The 26,432-nt window shown below is 41.7% G+C and overlaps 1 pseudogene; it reads right to left on the minus strand.

Moving 5' to 3' along the window:
• Positions 1 to 24,730: 24,730 nt before the first annotated feature.
• Positions 24,731 to 26,042, minus strand: LOC132373385 (tubulin beta chain-like; annotated as a pseudogene).
• Between the last annotated feature and the right edge of the window lie 390 nt (positions 26,043 to 26,432).

The raw sequence follows: 26,432 nt of genomic DNA on the forward strand, positions 1-26,432 counted from the left end.
GTTTTGATAGGTCCAAGAAGATTCTTTTGACAACTGATTTCTCCAGCTTCAAATTTGTTGATAAAGAAACTAAACATACTGATAATAAACACAATGTAATGAACTTTGGGAGTAAACTGAGACTAGAACAGATTAGGACTAGCAGGAAGTTTGGTTATCAAGTGGCAGATATGAACATAGTTGCATCAAAACTTGCTGAGACATTAAGGCTATTTATTAAAGAAATGCTGTATAATATAACAGCAGGAGAAGTGAGAATAGAAAGAGATTTCTGAAAAGGAATTATAATAAGTGACTAGAGGGAAGTGTTTTAGTTTTGTTCATAAGACAGTTGAAACTGCAGAATACGTGAAAGACCTGATGTTATCTACAGAGCAGCTGCTGATTAAAGGATGCACATCAAGAGGCATAGACTGTTGGAGGGACGTTTTGGTCCATTGTCAGAAACTCAATGTAGGCTGTCCCTCCTTCCTCAAAAGTCATGCCCTCCTGGGACCTAAGTTTCTTTGTCTCTGAACTCAGGAACAGTCCAAGTCCTACCTCTTTTGCAGTTGGTATCATACCTTCACAGGGGGTCAAAGGGTTGTATAGGTGTCACTCTAACATTTGGACAATGGAAATAATGGCCCCACTTTTTACCATTTTAACCAATTCTGGTCTCTCTTCATATTCAATGTAATTTTAATACTACAAAGAAGAATTTTTCTAGTTCCTCCATTAGTAAAGTTATTAGAACTATTCTACTACACAATTTCTATGAATAACTTTATTGGATTATGCACATGGAACAAGATCCTAGTGACTATCCGCTATATAGTAAGCAGAATAATGCGTGCCCCCAAAGATGTCTACATCCTAATTCCTGGAACCTGTGACTATATTATATGGTAAAGGGGAATCAAGGATGCAGATGGAGTTAAAGTTGCTAATCAGCTGACTTTAAAACAGGGAGATTATCCTGGATTATCTGGATGGACCCACTGTAATTACAGGGATTTTTAAATGTGAAAGATGAAGGCAGAAGAGTGAGTGTTAGAGTGATGTGAGCAAGGACTTGACCCGCTATCACTGGCTTTAAAGGTGGAGAGGGGCCATGAGCCAAGGAATGCAGATGGCCTATAAAACCTGGAAAAGGCAAGGAAACAGATTTACCTCTAGAGCCTCTAGAAAAAAAAACATAGCCCCTTGGACATCTTGATTTTAACCCAGTTAGACTCATATCGGACCTTTGATCTCCGGAACTGTAAGATAATAAAGTTTAGTTGTTTTAAGCCACTAAGATGGTGGCGATTTGTTACAGCAGCCATAGGAAACTAATACACCTGCTATACACGTTTTGTCTAACACTTCAAAGGCAGAATACATAAATGGTTAGAGCGATTAGGTAACTCAAGAATATACCTCCTGGGATTCTGGTCAAAGACATTTAGGAATACAAAACAAGAAGTTGGGTCTCTCCAAATACCAATATTTAGATCAGAAGGAAGTTTGATCATTCATGCAGTGATTGAAATAAAAACCACAAAAGCTGGTGAAAATATCTTTTTCTTCAGATGTAGAACAGCCTTATGGCAGGTTTAAAAACCACATCTAAATTTCAGTTTCTTTGGAATGAATGGATCCTTTGAACCATTTTGCTTTTTACCAGATTAGAGGACATCTAAAATGAGGCATGAAGGAAATTCCACCTATGAAAACAGATCTCTTGAAAATATTATAGTAATTATCCCCAATCTCAAGTTCTTATGCAAAATTTCCGTATAAGGTTTTTGGCGACTGAAAGAATGGTATTTCCCCTGTACCGAAATTGTGAGCTCTGCTTACTGGGAATAATTGGGATAATAATAATTCATTACTCCTCATTCTTTCTTGTGTCTTTAGATGAATCTGGCTTGTCCACACAATAGTGTATCTGGAATGAGCAAAATGCTGTAGGAGTTAATGCCTTGTCTCTGACTTTTCTGCTCTGAGCTCTTGTTGTTCTTGCTTCTTTACCTTCCTTGGCAATTTACTGGGCTCTAAGCCTCAGCTTTGATAATTTGCTCTTGTTCCTCACCCCACATCCCCATGACATTGATTGATCTACTGGGGACATACTTCCCTGGTTTCCTTTTAGCACTTCAGGGTGTCATTTTGATATTTGCTCTCTGGTCTCGATCAGCCTGGCTAGAGGTAAAAGGCAACCAGCCTGCCTTCCATCCCATCCCCCTCCTACAGCCAAGCCTATGGAAAGCGCCGACCCTCATCCAGCCTAGCAGGACTTTTGTCTCTACCTGCCATATCCCTTTTGGAGAGAGAGGCAAAACAAGTACTCTACACACCATCATGAATTTCAAAGGGTGAAAACTTCATCATCTCATTGATTCTGTCTTTACAGAATGTGCTGCCTTCATTGTTTCATTGAAATTGATAGAAAGGTATTTGTAAGAACCTTTTAAGGTTTACAATGAATCTTAGCTCTACAATCCTGTTTTTTTTTCCTTTCTGTATGATCTTTTATTTCTCAAATATAAATTCTTCTACCTTGGGGAATTTCAGAAATCAAATTTCTACAGTTGGTGAGGAACTGTATTGAAAATATGGATTGATTACATTATATGATATTTGAGATTTTAGTTAGGTGTCATTTCCTAAAACATCATTGCCTTTTCAGTGAAAATCATTTTCTAAAATAGAGGCATGGAGGAGATTCCAAGGGAAATGCTCTCAAGCAGCATAGCACAGATCAGATGCAAATTATCATTTTATTAAACTAGAGCAGCAGTTGTCTTTAAGATCCAGTAGGGAAACACGTGTAGCATTAAAGGAGTTGGGGTTGAGATATGAATGCAAGGCTGTCAAAACAGAAATCCCTACATTGGAAGCACATTCTTCCTATACATCTTTATCTACAGTGGCCTGGAAGGGATCTGGAGATTTCTGACCTGCATCTAAGGAAGTTTATTGAAGGCAAAGATGAAAGTCTCTGAGTAATGTGGCAGGCACCCTGATAATGGTGACGGTGTTTCCTTGACCACTGCAGGTGCCCCAGTGGCTTCTCTCTCTTGACTTTGGCTGTGTTATGGTTAACGTCAGGAAATCAGGCAGCATTCTTGGGAATGATGAAGAGCATCGGTCCCCAACCTTTTTGGCACCAGAGACCGGTTTTGTGGAAGACAATTCTTCCACAGACTGGAGAGGGGGGGATGGTTTGGGGATGATTCAAGTGCATTACATTTATTGTGCATTTTATTTCTATTATTATTACGTTATAATATAAAATGAAATAATTATACAACTCACCATAATACAGAATCAGTGGGAGCCCTGAGCTTATTTTCCTGCAACTAGATGGTTCTATCTGGGGGTGATGGGAGACAGTGACACCCGACGTGTGTTGCTTATGTCCAGTCTCCCCTGTGATCTTATTTTGGTGGCTGTCACTGCAGAAAACCCTGCTTCACAAAGATAGGATGTTGGAAATGGAAGCAGGCTTTTCAGTGCTTTTGTGGCAGTCTCAGGATATTCTGCCTTTATTTTAATCCAGAACGTATGGAGATTTGAAGTTGTCTCAAACATACTTTTAAGGCCACCGTCATTTGCGATCTCAAGCAGTTGATCCTCTTCTAGCTCGGACAAAGTCAGTTCACCTGGCTTATTCACAAATAGGTCGCGGATCCATTCCTTCCCAGTTCAGGAGTATTTCGTGGTTGGGAAGTAAGGCTCAAACTCTTTTGAAAGCTGCGACAGGTGATCATGCCCCAGCTGGGAGAAAGAAGGTCCTGGCTCAGTCTCTTTCAAAATCTCTGCTAATGTTTGAAACATGTCAAAAATCCCAATGTTCACTCGTTGCCCCTGTAACTCCAGTTTGGCTTTGAATGCAGCCACTTTATCTGCCGACTTGAACACAGTTGTCATTCTCCCCTGAAGTGACAGATTGAGTTCGTTGAGCAGGTTGAATATGTCACACAAGTAAGCAAGTTTTGCGACCCATTCTCTGTCACTGAAATGTGCTGCCAGGGGTGACTGTTTTTCTAAAAGAAATCTCTGAAGTGGCTCTTGTAATTCAGAAACGCTGGCCAGTGATCTACCTTTAGAAAGCCATCTCACTTCTGTGTATAAGAGAAGACATGTGCTCTGCGTCCATCTCCTCACAGAGCTGCGCAAACAGACGTGAGTTAAGGGCATGTACTTAACGTGGTTGATAATTTTAATCACCTCCTGCAAAACGTTATTAAGTTCAGGTGACATTTTTTTGGCTGGCCAGCATTTCTCTATGGATGACACAGTGTGTACACTTACATTCAGAAGCGACCTCTTTGACCTGAGTAGTGAAACCAGAAAGCCGTCCAGTCATGGCAGCCGCTTTGCCTGTGTATATACTGACACAAAATGACCAATTCAGTTTTCCTGGTACGTAATCATTCAAAGACTTGAATAGTTCTGCAGCTGTGGTGTTGGTTGGCAACAAAAGTGCACATAACATATCCTCATGCACATCCTCCTGAAAAATATATCACACAAAAACAAACATTGTTGCCTTGTTGCCAACATCAATAGACTCATCAATCTGCATTGCATACCATGGTGAATCATTAATCCTCTCTAACAATTGTGCTTCAATATCCTCTGCTATTTCATCAATTCGTCTAGTTATGGTACTAGCCAAAAGAGAGGAACACGTGCCACCTTTTGAATTGCAGCCTCTCCTAAAAGTTCATGACAAATGTCCTTAGCAACAGGCAGGATCAACTCTTCACCAATAGGAAAGGGCTTCTTAGCTTTAGCAAGGCAGTTAGCCACTAAGAATGATGCTCTCAGTGCAGACACATTTGATGAAGTGGTAGCCTTCAATAATTGCTTCTGTTCTTCGTGTTCACGTTTTTCTCTTTTGAAAAACTCCAAAGACTTGTCTTTTAATGCAGGGTGCTTGGTCTCCATGTGGCGAAACAGTCTTGAAGGTTTCATAGCTTCGTTGGATAGCTGGTTGCCACATATTATACAAAGCTGGCTTGGAGAATGTGAATCACCTGTTGCAATGAACCCATAATTTAAGTAGGACTCTTGGTATTCTCTTTTAAATGCAGCTTTCTTTTTTTGGCAGTCTTAGGGTCTTCTGCTGTCTCATCATTGGGTCTTTCCCCCTTTCTGAAGAAGCTCTCCAGAGATGTTTGTTTTTTACTCATTCTGGCTAGGGTTAGCCTGTGGGCTTACCAAAACTGTGACTGAGACAAGTGCACAGTGCAGGAAAGAGGCGTGGACAGAAGTGGTAAATAAAATAATGGGTGGACCACATGAGGACTAAAATAAGTGTCCGATTCTGACTTACAGCCTGCCACCAGATGCAGCTGTACAATTGAAGTACATCAACTCACTTGCCACTATAAAGCCTGCCACCAGATGCAGCTTAATTCTCACTTGTCACTCACGGGTAGGGTTTTGATATGAGTCTGCAAGCGATTGATTTATTATGGTCTCTGTGCAGTCTAACCTCTCTGCTAATGATAATTTGCAGCCACTTCCCAGCGCTAGCATCACTGCCTCAGTTCCACCTCAGATCATCAGGCATTAGATTCTCATAAGGAGCACGCAACCTAGATCCCGCACGTGCACAGTTCACAGTAGGGTTCACGCTCCTGTGAGAATCTAACGCACCGCTGATCTGACAGGAGATGGAGCTCAGGCGGTAATACGAGCAGTGGGGAGCTGCTATAAATACAGATGAAGCTTTGCTCGCTTGCCCACCACTCACTCCTGCTGTGCGGCCCGGTTGCTAACAGGCCACAGACCAGTACCAGTCTGTGGCCCGGGGGTTGGGGGCCCCTGATGAAGAGGATCCCAGATGAGCGAGAATTGCTTGGGATAGGCATTGCCTAGAAGCTGTCATTCTTTGGTCAGGTGCCACAAAGGACAATCAGATCCTCCTGTGTTGTAATTAGCACCTTTCAGTGGGGTGACCAGATATGCAAAAGGATAGCAATAATAAAATAATATCTGCATAGCAATTTATACTTTACAAAGAGATTTCACGAGCGTTTCTTTATTTTATCCTTGTAAAAATTCTGTGAAGTAGACAAGGCATGGAGAATTACCCTTTTTTTTTACTAGAAAAGAAGCAAGAAGAAATAGAGGTTGACTTGCCCCTAATCACACCTAATATGTGGGAGAATCCAGGTCCCCTGGTTACACGCTTGCCACTGTACCTCACTCCACTGGGGAAAGAGAATAGCTACCTAGCTCTTCAGACTCACAGCAAAAGAGAATGTGAAAAAAAAAAAGAGAATGTGAAATCCATGGCAAGGGTGTGTGTGTTTGTTGTTGTGCTACTTACAGGGCTCATTACAGGAAAAGATGCTTTTTTTAATGGGAGAAGGCAAGGAATGAAAGAGAGTAAGAATGAGGCAGGTGGGGCTTGAGGAGAGAGAGAGAATGAACATGAGAACTGTGGACTAAAATTGAAAACCAGAACGAATCCAAACATTTTCCAAGGGAACAAAACTAAAAGGGAGAAAACCCACAGATATGAGATCACTCGTGACCCCAGCCCTAATCTCGCATAAGCAAAACACTGCTATTAACAAGAAACACCTGAATAAACACACAGCGTGAACTCACTTATTTGAACCTCCTTATTTTGAAGGGGCATTGCATCTGAAAGGATGAACTGCGCATAAAGCACGATGGAAACCGGCTCAAGGTGGGAGTAGGGTTTTCCAGGATTGGCAGCTCGCTGGGGGCAAGTGCAAATGACAGAGCCAGTGGGCAGCCGGCTCCAGGAGGCAGAGATCATGCTTCTGCCTTTCATCACTGTGGAAACTCCCCAGCCTCGCTGCCTCCAAGTGTTTGGTTTGACAGAGGGACCGTTAATGGAGTGAGGAGGACACTTGAATCTGTACTCCGGTCCCTCTGCCGCTCTGACTCAGCCACTTCAATATGGACCTCTTGTCATAGGGCTTTGCCTAGGGTCACTTTGCTGGGTCACGGAGGTGATATAAGTCACCTTGACAATAAGTTTTCTCTGACCCCTGAGGGTGGGAAAAGGAAGAGACTCAGGTGAGTGCTGAGTGCCAAAGAACCTTTAAAGAAGATGTCCAATTTATGGTTTCTTCTGGTTGCACTGAATCGACCAGCGCATCAAGCCTGAACAATTCCTTAGAACTGGGAGGGAGGGTAAAAACCTGATGTGCCCCTCACCCATGTCGGACACTGCTTGTCAACCACTGCTCTCTTTCCACTAAGCCTGGACACAGCTAGCCATGCCACCGTCATCAATCCACCAATCGGAATTGGTGTGACAAACGACAACCTTCTTTGCCAACCTTCTCGTAGATATTTGGGTAACTTGGCATGCCTGTAATTCTTTTGTGTTGGACAAAATTCTGGGTTGAGGGAGGTGGCAGAGATGGCATGCAACATTATGGGAAGCTGGGATGAGTTCAGGTCCCCCAGGTGAATACTTGCCCCCATCTTTCCATGGGCCAGTGTTATTAGAGACTCAAGTCCTTTGACAGATGTAGAGGCAAGAATGGAAAAGATAAGGAGAAGGATCACACAAGCATGGACCACTCCAAAAGGTACAAGGAAATAGGTGCTCTTGGAAATATACCTGGTGATTTTGAACAAAAACAAATGGACCGGAACCAATTCGTCCTGGGATAGTGTATCATCCCCATCAAAAACAAAACAAAGCCCAAAAAACAGTGGTGAAAGAAAAAACAAGGAAAGGATATCTGGCTGCTTGGATTTTTCAAAGAAACGTATCTAGCTTACTCTACTTTTACGTATCTGGTGTATTTCTAAAGCCACGAAATAAGTTGACAGTGATTTACTGGCTTTAGAACATAATTTGTAGCTGCTTTGTATCTCAAACTGAACCTCAATTTAGTAGTGAATTGAACTTAGCTATGTTAAAATGCAAACTTCAGTTTAGGATTGGGCTAGAGCCTAATGCCAAAACAACCCCTTGTTTCTCAGTTCAATCAAATAATTGGTTGATTCGGGGAAGAAGAAAACAATTGTTTGAATGAATTGGTTGAAAAGATTACAGCAGAATCTCAGCACAGGCCCAGCCACTGAGCCTGTGGCCATGTCGTCATGCCCCCCGCCAACCACCGGCTACAGACTCTGCTCTCTCAATGGCACCAATGTTTTGTGACTATCTGATGAGACCATTAGAAACCCTGAATGGCTGGGTTGTCTCTCCTGCCAGTTTCTTTTCCTCATAACTAAGGCTTATTATGTGTGAAAGAAAAAAGAAATATGTTAAGTGGAAAAGCAATAGAATTGAAAAGACAATGAACAGCTGAATTCAAATATATCTTTTCAATTTAGTGCTTTATTTAAGGGTTTCAACTCAGAGCTTAAAGCCATTATACTTTCTTGAGCCATCCAGGAAATCATATCAGTTTCAAGAAGGTTGACTCACTTGAGCCACTGAGTTGCATGACCATTTAATGGAGAAGATAAAGGGCTGCATTAGCCTCACTGCTTTGTCCTTTGTGGGATTCCATCTCCATTCTCTCCAGTCATCCACACGCTTTTTTCCAAAGACCTATTGACTTCACAGAGGGTTATTACTCCAAATGCAATTTGGTTAGATGTACAAAAGAAAAATGCTTAAATATCAGAAACCACTATCTGAGCTAATTGCCCTTTGAGTACAAAGTAATAAAGCTGAGAATCTGTGGCAAAATTAGGAATGCTTCCAACATGATAATTTTAGCCTTGGGTTAAGGTTAAATTACTTACGCTTATCCACAAATGAACTTCCCCCCTCTTGTTTCACTATTTAAAATTATATAGCATACTGAATAATTATATAAAAATTCTGAATATATGTTTGATGTAATAATTTGGGGATTGGAAAGATATAAAAAGGCCCAAACTCTATATCCGAGAATTACGTCCTCTCACTATAGGCACCCATAGCCCCATTTACATTTGTTAGTACTTCCCCCATTGTGTTAGTATTCCCCCATTATCCATAAACAAATTTCATTATTTTTTACTGGTATGGCTTTCCGTTTGGATGACTGCTCTTTAGACCTGTGAGAACGGGGACCCTCGTAGGGCAGTTGACCAGTTTTTACTCTTAGGTAAAAACTCACTAATGTTCACAAGTTTATTATACTGTCCATGCTGAAGTAATTTAAAGTAAATTGCATTTAATGTACAAATCCCTCAAGAAGTCAATTAGAAAATATGAAGTCAAAGGGACTTCAGAAAACCCTATTTGTCCCTTTAGCATCTCTCCTTTTAATTTCCTTCTTCCTTTTTAGCTTTTTCCAACCATCCTCCAACATTTCCATTTGTAATGAACAATCTTAAACATAACTCATTTCTCTGTAAATAAGTGGAATATTTCCCCTACTTTTCTTGTGTTAGATTACTCATAACTTATTGGAAATTTAGTGGATAAGCTATCAATAAAAGGAGAGCACTGACTAAATAGAACCACTAGGAAATGGTGTGAGACCAGGAGACTCCTGTGCCTTTTGAGGCAGGGCTGATAATCATGAAATCTGTACTGTTCACAGTAAGTGGGGACCAGCAGGTGTGGTGGGTTCATTCTGGGACTGCATAGGAAGAAGGATGAAAATGACATCCATGGGAATTTACATTTTTTTAAACTACTATATTGGCAAAAAAAAATTGATAGCATGAAGATGTGTAGAAACTCATAAATCATTGGCAAGCATGTAAATTGATAACTTCTATTGAGTGCCAGTACCTATTAGAATTATGATTGCATATACACTTGGATCCAGAAATCCTATCTCTAGGAATTCATTGTGCACATCCATGTGTGTGCAAAGATATATGTAGGAAGATAGTCCTTGTAGCATCGCTTATAGTAACAACTGAAATAAACAGTAGAGGGAAATGGTAAAATAAATAAAATAAGGCACACACAATGCAATGTTGTATGTAACCATTTTTAAAAATGAAGCAGCTCTCTATGTACTGATGTGGAACAATCCTTGCACCAGTTATTTATTGCCACCATAATGTCATGTAACACATCATCCAAAATTAGTGGCTTAACATAATAATTATATATTTAGCTCAAGAGTCTGTAGGTTGTTGATTTAGGCTGGGCAGTTCTTCTGGTTTTGGCTGGATGTTGGCCAAAGTCATCAAGGAGAATTTCCTCACATTCTACCACCAAATGTGCCATCATACCTGCCTTGGTGCCCATCTATATTCTGCATTCCCTTGGGTCACAGTGGGTGTGCTGTCCTGGCTCCTGTCTGAGGCTCACCTCTCTATGAGGTTACCTCTTCAATAACTTTGACTCGGCAGTTGTCCCCTCTCTCTTGCATCATCTATTTACCCTCTGTGCTATATAATTAAAAACAAACAAACATGTTGCACTGTCTTGCATCTAAAAACAAAATACCTTCTATAGACCCATAGACCCATTTCCTTCTTCCTCTTTTCAGCAAAACTCCAGAGCTATCTATATACACTGTCTCCATTTCCTCATCTTCCATTCTCTCTTGAACCCCGTCTAGTCAAGCTGGTGTCCCCACCAATCCACAGCTACTGCTTTTGCCCGCATCTCCAGTGATTTCCACGTTGTCACATTAAATGGTTCCTTCTTGGTCCTCACCTTACTGAGCCTATTGGCAGCATTTGGCGGGGTTGATCACTCCGCCTTTCATGAAACTCTTCTCTTGGCTGCTGGGAAACTACTCTCCTTGTTTTCCATCTACCACACTGGCCACGCTTCTCATTTTCTTTGGCTGGATCCTCTTCATCTTCCTGACCCCCTCGTGTTGCAGTGCTCCAGGGCTCTGTCCTCAAAATCTTTTCTTTCTTCATTCATTTCCTAGGCAATTTCAACCTGTCCCACAGTTATAAATACCAACTATATGTTGATGGATCTCAAATTTATTCAGTCTTCTATGAGAGATATTCCTTTTCTTTTTTGCCACTGTGGGAAGATATGCAGTAAATACCCTTATACATATAACCTTGCTTAATATTAATTTTACTTAGAATTAGATAGTTGGGTGAAAGGGTATATGTATTTTTAAATTTACAAGCTATTATTAAACTGCTTTTAAAAAGACAGCAACATTGCATTTCCACCAGAAATCTATGAAAGCATACTTTTTCTTGTACTTTTGCCAGTAATAGGCTTTATCATTTCATTTTTTTGTCTGATAGGTGTAAGGTGAAGTCAGCTTTTAGTAACTGGGTGGCACCAGTGTACCTAGTGTAACTGACTAGAGAAGTGGAGTGAAGGGTGGTATGAGGGTTATTACTGAAATAACAGACTTCCTGTACTGTGCACTGCAAGGGAAGAGGAGACGAGATTTTAGGGTTTTCTGCAAAGGTCTTAGTAGCACAGCTGAGCAAGCTTCCTAATATAAGGAAGATAATGGCTCAGAGGCTTTTATATAATAAAAGTATGTAATATAATAATAATATATATTATTATTATAATGTCCACTTTCAGCAATTGCATTGGTTAATATCAGGTTCAGCTGAAAGTAGCAGAGACTCGTAATAACCCTGGAAAAAAATCTCTCATGCAGTAGTCTGGACATAACAGTTCAAGTAGTCGTCTAGAAGGCTGGTAAGGCCCCATCAGTGTCAGTTTTTTCTGTTTCTCCAACACGTGTGGTTTCAATTCCCCAGGTCACCTCATAATTAAAAATGGGCTGCTGGAGCTCCAGCAACTACATTCCCATGAAGCAGTGGAAAGAAGGAAAGAAGAAAGGCACATTTCCTCCCTTGAAGGACATTTCTGGAAATTGTGCACACTAATTCTGCTTATAACCCATTGGCAAGACCAGGAAATGTCTTATTCTGAATACCCAGATAGAAATCAGAGGGGTTTTTTTCAGGATGAGGGAGAAAAGAAGAATGAATAGTGGGAAAAATTAGAAGTTCCCATCAGAGCTATCACTGGGCCCCAAGTAGAAATTATCTATTAACTACGATGATACCCAGGTTTGGATTATTACACAGAGCCTTAGATAGGAACTGATTATCTTGAAAAAAATAGGCATGATTGTGTCCATTTCTGCTAAACATCCTAAACTAGTGGTTCTTAATGGAGAGTGATTTTGTCCCCATTACCAAAGAGACATTTGGTAATTTGAGACATTTTGACTTGTCCCAGTTGGTGAGGGGAAGCGGGGGCGGGGAGAGAGGGTACCAGCATTAGGGGATAGAGGCTAAACATCCAGCAATACACAAGACAGCCTCCACAATGAAGAATTATCCAGTCCAAAATGTCAGTTGTGCTGAGGTTGATAAATGCTGCCCTAAACGATTCCTAACAGTTTTGGTCAAATTTCAGGATCTGAGCAAAGAACAGTGTGCATTGCCAATTTTTAGCGATTAAAATAATTAAATCCCATATTTCTTTGGCTTCATTTATGCCGTGCAATCCTCCTTTGATCCATTAGGCCAGAAATTAAGGAACTATTTTCCAGAAACACACTGACCTCTTTTTATGTGGAACTTTTTATGTTGCTCTGTAACAACATGACTCTCTTTATAACATTAGTACTCTATGTCCATTTCAGAATCTTTCTTAACCCTCTAGACATCTACTGTCCTACGCTGCCCTGAAATGGGTAAAGGATTCCTGCTTCTTACTTATTCCTTCTCACTGCACTTACCACATGGTGCAGGGATCATATGTTGAAGTGTCTGAATTCCGCACTACATGGCAAGCTCCTCCAAATTAAAGACAATATGCCATTTATCTTTGTATTTCTAGTGCCCGGTGCAGAATATGCAACTTAGCAAGGGCAAAAAACAAAAACAAAACAAACAGGAGCTGAACTGAGCTCCTGTTTATTCTTGGACTGTTCTTCATGCCAGGCCTCGTTGGATATGCTCTGGTTTGGCTCCGACAGCCAAGATCGCATAGCTACTTATGTTAAGCAAAATGTTCCCCACTCTGGTACTTTTAACTCAAGTCCAGAGTATGGGAAAACTCAGAGACTAGAGGCTGAGGTGTAAATAGTTTGGTTCTCCTGTGCCTTCTCTGGGTACACTCCCTCCCTATGGTTGTATTTTTGCCCCATCATAGCCAGCTTTCAAACACAAGTAGGTCCTAGAAACTCATCGAGATGGTTTCTGGTGTATCCAACAGGAATTGAGTGCATTCTATTTTGAAAAGTTCTTGAGAGAAAAATGATCTAAGCTGGCATAAGGTTGACAGGTCGGGTGCAAGGAGGCTGAGGAATAAAGATGGAGGGAGCCGTTGAGATGGAAGGGTTGGCAGGCATAGGAGCAGGGCGAGGGGAATTTGCAGCAACTTGGCGTATGGTATTAATACTAAATTTTGGTTGGTGGGAAAGATTAGCTGTCAGGGGAATCTACTCTTCATACATATTTTGCCAGGTTCCTACTGAAGGGTTCTCCTGCCTGGAGGTTAATTAAGGTGATTTCTCTTTCTCTTTTCTGCATTGTATCCACAGAATTCAGCACATTCCATTTTGAGATTTTCTTCAGAACAACTTATACAACCTAACACCTATTAGGTAGAGAAGAAGGATCGTCTCATGGCACATTGAATAGAGTCCACTCTTTCGACCACTCATCCATCTCTGTGGTTCTTTGGGGGATGTTGAGTGTTGGCTCTATTTAATAAGATGAACAGCCAGTGAATTTCTTCCTCTATAAAATTCTATAATACAGTGTCTTCTGTACTGTTGCAGTAGCCTCTGATGAGGCTCATTGAATGGCCATGCATGCAGTCTTAACTGACTAATCATTTATTCATTCTTTCACTCTTGCATTCATGTATGCAGCCGTACATTTAATTAATGTTTATTGAGCTCCTACTAGGAGTTAGATGCTCATAAGAATTGTAAGGCATTTAAAGCATGGCCCTGCCCTGGTATAATCCAGGTGAGAAGATAAAGCATAAAAGATGACAGCATCATAAGACCAGCTGTGACTAAGAGCTTAGGGAGATGGTGCAGAGTCAGAGTGTTGGTGACTTCAGAAGAGCAAGCGGTTCTTTCACATGGACACCAGGAGGGAGAAGAAACTTCATGAGAAGTTGCAAACTGAGCTGAAACTTGCAGGATGGGTGGGATTTGGACATGCCTTAGGGCTTTACACATGTGGTTCTTTCTTCATGGAATGCTCTATTGCCTGCTGAATCCTCTTAGATTTTTTAACATCTCAGATTAAAAATCACTCCTTCAGGTACACCTTCCCTAACTCACCTGATGAGGAAACGTGCTACTCTTACATGTCATCATAATGCCTTATGCTTCTGCACAGCACTCACCAAAACTGGAGTTCAAAGCTCCTCAAGTAGAGGCTGTGTGTGTCATGTTCATCTCTGGATTCCCAGGACCTATTACAACTTCTGGAATGGAGCAGGTGCAGTACAAGTATTTATCCAATTAATAAGTAAATAAATAAATAGGCAGGGAGAAAGGATGGGTTTTCACCGGGTTAAGAACAGTGTAGGAAAGGTGTGGAGAAGAGGGGGTACATGGCATGCTGTGAGATTCCAGAGTGGAGCTGATAGGATGCCCGCAGGGTGGAAAAGTGGGCAAGGAGGTTGAAATGGTAGGTGGACTCTCTACTACGAGACAAGGTGTTTAGTCTTTTCCTATCGGCCCTGGATAGCCATTGAAAGCTTCGGACCATGGGAAAGACACTGAAATTGGCATTTTACAGATGAACCTGTTTGCAAGGCAGAAATAAGACACAGACGTAGAGAACAAACATATGGACACCAAGGGGGTAAGGGGGGGGGGGTGGGATAAATTGGGAGACTGGGATTGACATATATACACTAATATGTATAAAATAGATAACTAATGAGAACCTGCTGTATAGCACAGAGAACTCCACTTTGCTGTACAGTAGAAACTAACACAACATTGTAAAACAACTATACCCCAATAAAAAATAATAATAATAAAAAATGCTGGGAGAGGGGAGTCAAAGGGACAGAGGAGCCAAGGGGGAAAAAAAAAAGAAAAGTTAATATGTTCCTATTGGGCAGGTGAATTCAATAAGGAAGAGGGTTTGTGGAGTTTGGGGCCCTTAATAATTAACAGAAATGGGTCTGCCTCCCAAGAAGTAAGTGCTAGTTTATTGAAGAGTGATGAAGTTTCCAAACTAGAGATAATGACAAAGGTCTACTCCTACCTCATCGATACATGGCGGTAACAATCTGTGAAGAGTAGAAGCTTCCCCCTCTCCTATCAGGTGGTATAACCCACGTGTAGGTTGATTCTGAGAGGATGTTAAATGTACTGACCAGACAGCTCTCTCATTTGGGAAATTGCATAATGAAGCTTATATCAGATTTTGAAGAATAAAATTTAGTTCCTTTTGTGGGTTCTACTGAACTGGAACGTCTTTGAGAACGTCCCAGATGGCAATGCTCCCCTTCCCCATCTCCCTCCTACCTCTCCCTGCCTTCATTCCCTTTCACTTCAGCTTTCTCAGTTCTGGCTCATGTGGGAAATTGATTTATTTGTAGACCCTCCCAAGCATTCACTCATAAAAGAATGTCCTAGAGGCAGAATGGAGCCAAGTGACCCTGTTCACTGTGGTCATGAGCCAAACACCATCCTGCCTGCTCTTCTTCCTTCCTTGGGGGGCCCCCTTAACTGGACAGTATACTCCTTGAGGACAGGGTCCAAGTGTAATTCATCCTTGCATCTCCATATCCTAGTCTGGGATTTGTGCAGAATAGCTCCTCCGTATATTTGTTAACTGACTCAAGAATGGTTCAGAGGTTTGGATGCAGTGTGCCGGCTCTTACCTAGGAATAAAAGAAAGTTTCTTAGGGACCCTGTAGAATGAGGAGTTTTTTGGAAGCAGAGTGGAATCAGCCCCACTGACCCTGGTACGAAGGGAGAACATTTTCAGTGACCTGAGAATTGCCCCTCGGCTTGTTAATAGTGGGAGAGTCTCTTTACTTAACCATCTCACCTTTCCCTCTTGTGCCCTTGACAGGCAATAATAAAGGTTTCTGGGTTCTGGTTTCACCTTAGGCAGATTTGGCTATGGGTACTTTTAGTCATCTGATAGATTCAGTACTGCCAGTAGGGTCAGATTTCTTACTTGGGAGGTGGCTAAGTAAATGTTAGTGATTCCAGGTCAGAGCTGCAGTAGGGCTGAGAGAAATGACAGTGACCTGAAAGTAATCTTGTAGATCTATCAAGATGTCTGAAAATGACTCTCTTCTGCGCCATGTGGAATTGCTCACACTATGTATTATTCACATACATAATAAACACATGAATGTGTCTGTTCATTTCACCACCCTGCCTCGTAAATACAATCCTGACCATTGAAAGAGTTGGAAGAGCAGTAGAAAGCACCTGAGAATCAGGTTCTAACTTGCCAATAATTTAATTGGCTTCACTCTTCTCATCTGTAAAATGAGCTGGACTAGAGCAGCTCTTAAGAGCCCTTCTCGCACTCAGATTCCATGACTCATCAGGCTGCCAGAGAACACATCATCACCTGCCAGATATGGACTCAGCACCTACCTGTTACAGAAGCTCCCCCGGCTACCCCTCCACACCCGCCTGGCTTCAGCCTCCTACTTCCCGAGCCTCGTCCAAGGCATTCTCACCTACTATTGCCAGCCCATTCCTATAAAACGGACTTTCTCTTCTTTTATCAGCCCTTTCCTCTCCGCTTCCTCTTACTGTATTTAAATCATATTGGTGGCCAATATTTTTTTTCTGTCTGACTTCCATTAGGAACGCATATTCATTCATTTCATTTCAGTCATTCCTCAAACATATATTAAGCACCAAATGTTTCCTGGGTCTTGGGCTAGGTTGTGAGTTTACAAAGACGGGAAAAAATGTGATTCTCTTGCACAATGCACTTACAGCCTAATGCGGGTGGATTCTGCAGTGTGACTTTCATGGGCCCTAGGCACTCTCGCCTTCCTGGTCCCCTTCCTCCATTGAAAAAGATTAAAAGTGGTATTTTATAACTGTGTTAGTATGCAGATGAAATTTTTTAAATATTATATATTTAAACATTTTCTTCAACCTCTAAGTTCTTTGGGGAGGGCTACTATGTCTAATGCATATGTTGGCCCTGGAGAAGATAGACAAGTAAATGATTACAGTGCAGTATGGTAATTACGCACATGCCCTATGAACAAAATTTGTACTCCTAGACCTATACCCAAGAAAAATTCCATTTTGTCTTCTTTGGAGAGAGAGGGACAGACTGGAAACAACCCAAGGAAGCTAGAAACGGTAGATTAGGGCTCCCAGAAATCCCTCTTTACTGGGCTGGGCCCCTATGACCTTGAAAGTCCTCCCTTTGATGGCTGCAGCCTATCTTTTCTATATGGCATGGGTCGTTCATTCACTCATTGAACATCCTCTATGTTCCAGGCACTGTCCTAGGTGCTTGGGGTACATCAGTAAGTAGAACAAAGTTTCTTGACCTAACCCGTCTGTCACATAAATCTGAATCTGAAGATAGAGCTTTTTGAAGTGCATGATTTCCCACTTTGTGCACTGGGAGCAAGGCTCTGATGCATTTCCCAGGTAAGTAGACACCAGTGCTTAGAGCTCCCTGGCAAGCTCAGTAGGGATGAGCCGGGCTATGAAGGAGGGGGTACCTGAGGAGTCACTTACCGGCAGTTCATATGACCATTTTATTCTGAACCCTAAATGCTCTTCTGAAGCATGTTTTGAGGGAGCTTTTTGCAGGTGTTTTCCCTAGGAGTTGCATGTTAAATATACCTGTTCGGTATTGATGTAACTATTGCAACAAATATTTTGCATTAAAATAGCAATCCTGGTTCCGTTTAGGTTTTTAATGACAAAATGGATGACCTGATTTTATTTTCAAGGTAACAGGTGGACGCTTCCAAATTTTCTACATGGGAGAAAGAAAAAGAACACCAAATGTTCTGCATTTTCAGGGAAAACTCAAAGCATAGCTAATTCAAATAATAACACTTATGAATATATCACAAGTAGGAGATACAAAGAGGACTTTGAAACTGAAGACTATTAATTCCACAAAGGTGTTGTTCCTAGTGTTGGTCATGCTTCTAGATGATTTTTATTCTTGTTGTTCATTCAAATTTGATGGCTATTGACAAGACTTTAGTGCTATTTTCCTATTAGTTTAGATTCTGGGCTGGCTGATCTCATTGTTTCTAAAGTTCTAGAGGAAATTGTTGGCTCCCAGTGGGAGAGAAAGGGGGACAGTAGACGCTACCCTGCTGAGGGGGCTGCATCTTCTTCCTAGGCTGACACATAGAAATCAATCCTGTGGAAGACAGTCAGATGAGATGCTTCCAAAGACGGAGGTTCTGCCAGTCTCCATTCTAAGTCTTCACTGCGTCAAAGTGCTCACTATGGGCTATAGACACCATTCCTTCCGGGTTCAAGCCATTGTATTGAGTATATGATCAGATTTAAGGAATAAATAGTCAATGGAACATCAACCTTTATAGGACAGAGAGTTACTCTTTAACAAACAAAGACACTTAAATAAGTCTAAATATCTCTTGCTTGTAGTACCATTCTTATGAGCAACAAGCAGACTTTTAAAAACAGAATCCTCCCACTGAGGTTTTAGCTTGAACTTCAGTGTGGATGGTCTGGGGCTTATACTGTGAGATAATAAAGTCTGTTTAATATACTCTTCACTGTGAGTTCATTTCCATGACTTTCTATTTCTCTTTGATTTTTTTTGGATCATTATACATGCTTTTATTAATATTTTTTCATTCCTCTAAAATAGAGAAGAGTCAATATCAAGGTCAAGTAAAAAAAAAAAAAATCACCACAGCCTTGCCATGAAGTTAGGTTATTTCAAGTTCCATCCATCCTCATATTCAAGAAATGTTCTAGATACAATGTGAGTCATTGTTCTCTTTACCAATAATCCCTTTTTTTCTGGTGATATGTGTATCCTGAAAATAAAATTTATTTAAAGTTTAAGAAAGATTTTATAATTTAGGGCACTAGTTTCTCATCTGTTTTGCAAACCGTTAAATATAAAATAACTCAGAAATCATTTTAGAATGCACTCTATCACATGGATTAAACTTTTCAAAGAACACACAAAAAATCATTTACTAAAAGGAGGTTTTGGGCTACTTGTATCTCTCTTCTCACTTTCCACTCCCCTAAATGTACTGCAGTGTGACTCATGTTGAAACAACAAGGATCTCCACAAATACAAATTCATTTGAATTGAACCTTTTGACCCCGTGGGACTTCTCATTTCTTTATTGGAGATCTCTACTCCCTGGGTTCTCACGACAGCATAGTCTCAGTTTTCTTACTGGCTTGACCATCCTTATGATCCTTTTCTGGCACTTCTTTTGCCAAGTGTTCAACTGTTTCTCAGGGAAAACATTTTCCTTCTCTCCTCTCCCCTTTCCTTTCATTGACTCTCTTCTCTTTTCCTGTCTCCTTTCTCTTTCCCTCCTCTTCTCTCATGCAAGTGATTTCATTAACTATAAAAGCTTAGCTTTCACTTAGACCAGACACTGCAAGTATAAACATCATCAGGGTCTCACAAGTAACACTATACATGAGTGAGGCAGACGGGGGTAAGTGTATATGCCTCCTTGATGAGGAGTGGAGTCGAGGAGGGTGCAGACCTCTTCAAAAGGGGCAGCCTTTACTTCATAAGTGGGAGATTTGTCATGTGGTACTTTGGTCCAGGGTTCCCTGAATTTGTAGTATGTTGAGAATAGTTGAAATTAGTCTCCAAAGGTTTAAATGTTAGTTCAAAAACATATTTTCACACTATGCATGTCAAATACAGCACGTGTATAGACCAGATTTGGTTTCAGGGTGGCTAATATTTGATGTTTATTCTCAACCTCCATTTTTAGAACTCTAGATCTTATTTTATATCATTCCTCTGGAAAGCTCTGCTTATCTGTATGGCGTCCTCTTGAAACTCACTCAGTATGTTTCCAAGCTATAATTGTCACATTCATTGACAAACTTTCATCTCTCTGTTTGCGATTTTCAATAATATCATTACCATTGAGACCAACTACCCAAGATAGAAATCTTGAAACCATCTTTGTCTCATTCTTCATCTGCCAATGTTCCCAGATGCTAGATCCCGCATTTCCTGAATCTGTTCTCTTTTCTGTAGTATCACTGTCCATATATATATAATCTCCATTGCCTCTCTATTGCTTCATGAGAATTTTCAAATCTGCTTTTCAAACTTCCTGGAGGGAGTGTTTTCTTAGCTTATCCCTGGGAGTTTTAGAACCCCAAACTAACCATGGCTGAACTTACTGTAGTATCCACTTTATGAAGGTTTTAAAGGAACTGATCAAAGAAAAAAAAAAAAGATGATTACCACACTTTTCACACACTCGCTCTCTGAAGAGATACCATAAAAGAGACAAGGAGCCTCGTTTGCAGTAATTAGAGACACAGTGTTGTCTATACATAAATATTTTAGATTTTGGCACATGTAATGGGTTTGTCATGAATACTGAGATTGAAGGAATAAGAATGAATGGTGGCATTGAATCCTGACACCAAGGCGATCTCAAAAGACAGCATAATTGGTTCTGACAACAAGACTGATTCTGAAGCCTTTTGAAAACCACACGAAATGAAGAAGAAAAAAGCTTATGCAAAACATCAAGTTTTACAAACCATCACATGTGATTAAAGAAATTGCATGTTATGTGGCAAAATAAGATAAGTGCAAACGTGGACATAAAATCCAATCTAGGTACCTGTTATACATCGTTTCATTAGAGGGAAAATGTCTAAGAAAGCATCTGTTTCCCCCATGGCTTTCCCTGCAGAAAGGAAAATCTCAGAATTGTAACAAACGACCCTGTGCTTTTTCACTTATTCCTGATATACAACTAAACTTGATTCAAGACACTGAATCTTATCTTCAAAGCTCTGACTAAATTATACCCGGGCTCATTTTCTAGTGAAGAATGACAATGGAACCACCAAAGTTTTAGAGATTGTTAACTTATCTGGTACAGCTTTTCAGGCCCTGAAAATTATGACTTTGAGTCAGATCGGAGAATGACTGTGCTTGTACATAATTGTGTCACAATAACCACACCTTCTAGGTTTACAAACAAATGGATTATCATCATCACCATCAGCACCAGCATTATTTCTCTTAGAGCCGTGATGGCGGTTGTGAACCAATGTCCTTGACTTTGCTTCCACAGAGACATTAAACAAAACTTTCTTGGCCCCAAACCCTACGGTTATCACCCTGGAGAAAACTTAGAGGTTATCACCTGTAGTTCAGTATCACTCAAGGAAAAATATCTTGCTCATTATCAGGTCCAGCAAATTCAGCATTTCAATTGACCTTTACAGAAAGCTATTTTAAATTGTGACAATCGCACCTTGGCTGTCTGGATAAAAGTCTATAACGTGTAAATAGAACATTTGAGTGTTGCACATATCACCTTATATTGTAATTTATATGTATTATCGATTCCAATATTAGGATCTGATAAACTCTATGAGTGTATTAAGCAGCATTATCTATTCATAAATTCTCCAGAATCTGTAGTCAATATTAGAAAACATGCGATAGATTTTACACTTCAGCTAACATTGTAATAAATTGAGGACATGCCTTTATATTTATGCATATTTATAAATACAGCAACAATCCATTCATTATCTATAATTCCAAGATATTAAAATTTCTGAAAACTGCAACTAACTTGGTGGCAAAACCTAAACTAACCTGACCTCATTTGGCAGCACTATCCAGCCTGAGCTGACATAAGCCTATTTACTGTTCTTTAACTCATTTGATGTAAGTATTAACACTTCTGTAGAAATATCAGTGTGTCTGATTACAGAGTACTATATCAGAGCATGTATTACAAGGAACACATACTGTAAAATGTGTCCCTAGATCCCTTCTAAAATTCAGAAAGTTCTGCATCCCATAATATATCTGGCTACAAAGTTTTCCTAAGGGATTATGGAAATCCCTGTGTATTAGGTATGAATCTCAGTTCCCAAGCTATGGTATGCAAAAAACACATTAGTTTCTTTGTTTCCTTTAAAACAACTTAAAGTTGAATCTGTGTCCCCTAAAGCACTTGATCATGACTTGCAGACCCTCTCCCTCCATGGGTTACTCCCAGGTGGAAAAGTCATACATGGTGCCCACAAAGCAGAAGAAGGTCTTCTTATCTCTACTCCACCATGGCTGCCACTTAGCTACCCATGGGGTAACCAACTCATCCTTATTTGCCCAGGACTTTCCTGGTTTTAGCACAGAAAGTCTCATGTCTCAGGAACTGTACCAGGCAACCTGAACCTTGCTCTCTTGAGGTACACCACGCAGCTTATGGGTCTATTACTTCCTTGGGACACAGTCAAGGAGTGGTTCCAAATCTCAGATGCTCGTGGAATCCTCAGGTCTCTTCCCCCTTCCCATTCTCTCCCCCTTTTCTTGTCTTCAAAAGCATCCACCTTCTCCCTGCCTTAACCAAGACACTTCCCGTATTTGAGCTTATGTTTTTACAAGTGACAGGAAGAACACTCAATTCAAGTGGCCTCTGCCTTCTTCCCAGTGAAAATATCTGAGGCACAGAAGCCCCAGAAGCCTGCTTCAAATGAACATGAAAACACATGAACGAACTGCCCTGTTGCACATAGGTCTATTTTAGAGAAGGTCCTTTCTTTATCAATTGGACAGACCTGAAAGTCTTTGGAGAAAGTGTCTCTGTTCCCATCAATCCTTTGTTTGGACAGCGAGGCACTGGCTATACTAACATCTTACCCCCTTTAGTTGTTTTTTATGCTTTACAGTACCCTTTCACATACATTATCTCATAGCAGGGTGGGTGCTATTATCCTTTCATGTAGATGGAGAAATAAAGACTTGGAGGAGTTTAAATGACATCAGCACCAGCATTCTTCAGATAGTGTTTTCTGTCAACTCCAAGCAAAGAGTTTTTAAAAGTCTTAAAAGTCAAACGTTGCCATCTAAATTGCTGCTTTGATTTCCTAAATTCAGAGGTTTTTCCCTTAAAAAAAAAAAGTTAAAGGATTCTCCAAGAATTGATATCCCCAAATACATGTGGTTGGCAAATACAGAAAATAAAAATAAAAGTGTACTGCTCTTCTACTCTTGCCAGAGGACAAGAAAACCTTAAATACAACTAGCCACAAATATGTTCATCACACAGCTTATAGTGATGTCACCCAGATACAGTAAACTGCATCTGAGAGAAAGAATGGATTCTTTGATCTGGAAGGAAGTGTATGGTGGTTGGATGCCAATCTGGCAACTGTTTTCACTTTTTCCTTCCTAACAAAATCCCAAGTTTGTTCAGGTACCTACCCTCCTCCATGAACCTCAGGAGAAACTGAGCTCCAGGAGTGGACCTAATTGGCCTAAGGTCAATATCCCTCTTCTTGAGAACTGGCATGTGATCCAATTTTGGTTAATAAGACATAAGGAAATATTTGCTGGAAGCTTCTGGAAAAGTTCTTTCGCACAGTTAAGAAAGACCCAGGGAGCCAGATTCTCTCTTCCACCTGATGAGAATAAAGAAAGAGTTTGCCCCAGACACTACCGGCAGCCATCCTACAACCCTAAAGGAGCCTGTCTGTGATGATATTGATGGTAGAACAGAGTGATAGAAGTACCTGGGTCCTTGATAAAATCAATGAATCACTAGAGTAGCCAATGCTGAAGCCTGTCTTACCTCTGGACTTTTTCTTTCAATTCCCACTTATTTTTGGCTCTTGGGGCAATGTCATCTTTTCCATATGAAAAAAAGCAGCAAGTTCAACACAACAGAAGTTTGAAGTGTAGAATAGGACAAAACCAAGGGTAGGCGGGAAAAGGCAATAGCAAAAGTAAGAGATAAGATGTTGCCAAAAGACAGATGGTATCCTGTCCCCTCTCTGGGGAATGACATTTAGGTGGCAGCACATACCTTTCCATATAGGTACAGAAGGGCTGATATTAATTTTTTTCTGTAAGAAAAGATAGGCTTGGGGAGGGGCTTTCTGGAGGCTTAGAGACCAAGGCTGGTCTCTCTCTCTCACTCCTCTTGACCCCCTTTTCCAACCAGGGGAAAGGAAGGAATCGAACATTATGAAGGAGGTAAAGTGGAAGAGGGAAGGATCCCCCTTGACAGGGTGGGGGCCTGACCCTTGCAAAGGAACTAGCTCAGGACAGAGCTTGGAGGGAGACTGAAAATGGAGATAATACTGTTAACACCTCCCCTGAAGCTGAGAAAGGAGTGGGGAGATATCTGGAAACTAGGACTTCAATGGTCTGGATGCCCCTCTCTAAAACCCCACCCCTTCCTTGTAGGGACTTCTACCTGCTGCTTGGTTACCTACCCCCTGGGCTACCACATGGGCCTAGGTTGGTGTTCATCTATCTGTGTTTTCAGCACATGGTTCTAAATGGGATTTGATGAGACCCAGCTTCCTGGAGAGTTATCTCAAAAACAGAGAGGGAAATGTTCACTGGACAGATGGGAGGAGTGGGCACTAGAAGGAAATACAGGGTTACCCAGAATGGCAGAAATCTAGGTTCCCCAGAGTGGGGAACAAACAACAAATATTTATTGAGTTGTTCAACAAACAACAAATATTTATTGAGTGCCTACTATGTGCCAGGCACTGTTCTAGAACCACCCTCCCCAAAAAAAGAAAAAACAAGATAGAGGCAGAAAATGCAAATTCAGAGGGAGAGGAAAGGGACGGTTAAGGAAGAAGGCTGAGGAGACTGAGAAGCCTGCGGTGATGGGGACTCGGCCTTAAGCCTCCTCACCCAAATCCTCCTCCCCTTCTGCAGTGGCATCCTGGTACCGCTGGTACTCGGAGACGAGGTCGTTCATGTTGCCCTCAGCCTCGGTGAACTCCATCTCATCCATGCCCTCACCTGTGTACCAGTGGAGGAAGGCTTTCCGGTGGAACATGGCAGTGAACTTCTCTGAGATGTGCTTCAACAGCTCCTGCATGGCCATGCTGTTGCCAGTGAAGGTGACCACCATCCTGAGGCCACGGGGCGGGACGTCACAGAGAGCCGTCTTGACATTGTTGGGGATCCAGTCCACGAAGTAGCTGCTGTTCTTGTTCTGCACGTTGAGCATCTGCTCATCCACCTCCTTCGTGGACATCCGCCCACGGAAGACAGCAGCCACGGGGAGGTACCCGCCAGGGCGGGGATGACAGGCAGCCATCATGTTCCTGGCATCGAAGACCCTCCAGGTGAGCTCGGGCACAGTGAGGGCCCAACACTGCTGGCTTCCACGGCTGGTTAGAGGGACAAAGCCAGGCATGAAGAAGTGGAGACGTGGGAAGGGCATCATGTTGCCTGCCAGCTTGCAGAGGTCAGCACTGAGCTGGCCAGGGAAGCGGAGGCAGGTGGTGACACCACACATGGTGCCTGAGATGAGGTGATTCAGGTCCCCGTAGGTTGGCGTGGTCAGCTTGAGGGTGCAGAGGCAGGTGTTGTAGGGCCTTGTTGTCAATGCAGTAGGTCTCATCAGTGTGCCTCGCCAACTGATGGATGGCATTGTAGGGCTCAACCACAGTGTCGAACACTTTGGGTGAGGGCACCACACTGAAGGTGTTCATGATGCGGTCGGCATACTCTTCACGGATCTTGCTGATGAGCAAGATGCCCATTCCAGAGCCCGTGCCCCCGCCCAGCGAGTGGGTCAGCTGGAAGCCCTGCAGGCAGTCACAGCTCTCGGCCTCCTTCTGAACCACATCCAGGACTGAGTCAGCCAGCTCGGCCCCCTCTGTATACTGGCCCCTGGCCCAGTTGTTGCCTGTCCCAGACTGACCAAGAACAAAGTTGTCTGGTCTGAAGATCTGACCAAAAGGATCTGAGCAAGCAGAATCCATGGTCTCGGGTTCTAGATCCACCAAGATAGCACAAGGAACATATTTTCCACCTGTGGCCTCATTGTAGTACACTGAGATGCTGTCCAGCTGCAGGTCGCTAGCCCCATGATAGGTGCTGGTGGGGTCACTGCCATGTTCATCACTGATCACCTCCCAGAACTTGGCACTGATCTGATTGCCTCACTGACTGGCTTGGTTGTGCACGATTTCCTTCATTGTTAAAATTTATTCTAATCTTAATTTAAGATTAATTTATTCTCTAAATTTATTTTAATTTATTCTAATCATTTTGCTCACCTTAAAGTGTGTATGGGGCAAGAAAATGATATGAACTAGTTTTTCTCTGCTGCTGGTCACAGGCTGGAAGGATGGGATGGGCTCCAGAGGCTAGAGCAGCGAGTTCCGAACGTGGCAGCAGGAAGGTTCTGAGAGTTGGACTTTCTTTTATGTGAACTAATATTTGTCCTTATTATTCAAGCCAGTTGGAATTGAGTTTTCTGTTCTTTGCAGCCAACAGCATCCTAACTGATATAGAGACCTATTCCTTCTCCAGTCTGTCTTCCTTTTACAGATGAAGAAACACGGCCAAGAGAGAATGTCCCAAGG

The sequence above is a fragment of the Balaenoptera ricei genome, chromosome 10 (assembly GCF_028023285.1).
Source record: "Balaenoptera ricei isolate mBalRic1 chromosome 10, mBalRic1.hap2, whole genome shotgun sequence".
In the NCBI taxonomy this organism is placed as follows: domain Eukaryota; kingdom Metazoa; phylum Chordata; class Mammalia; order Artiodactyla; family Balaenopteridae; genus Balaenoptera; species Balaenoptera ricei.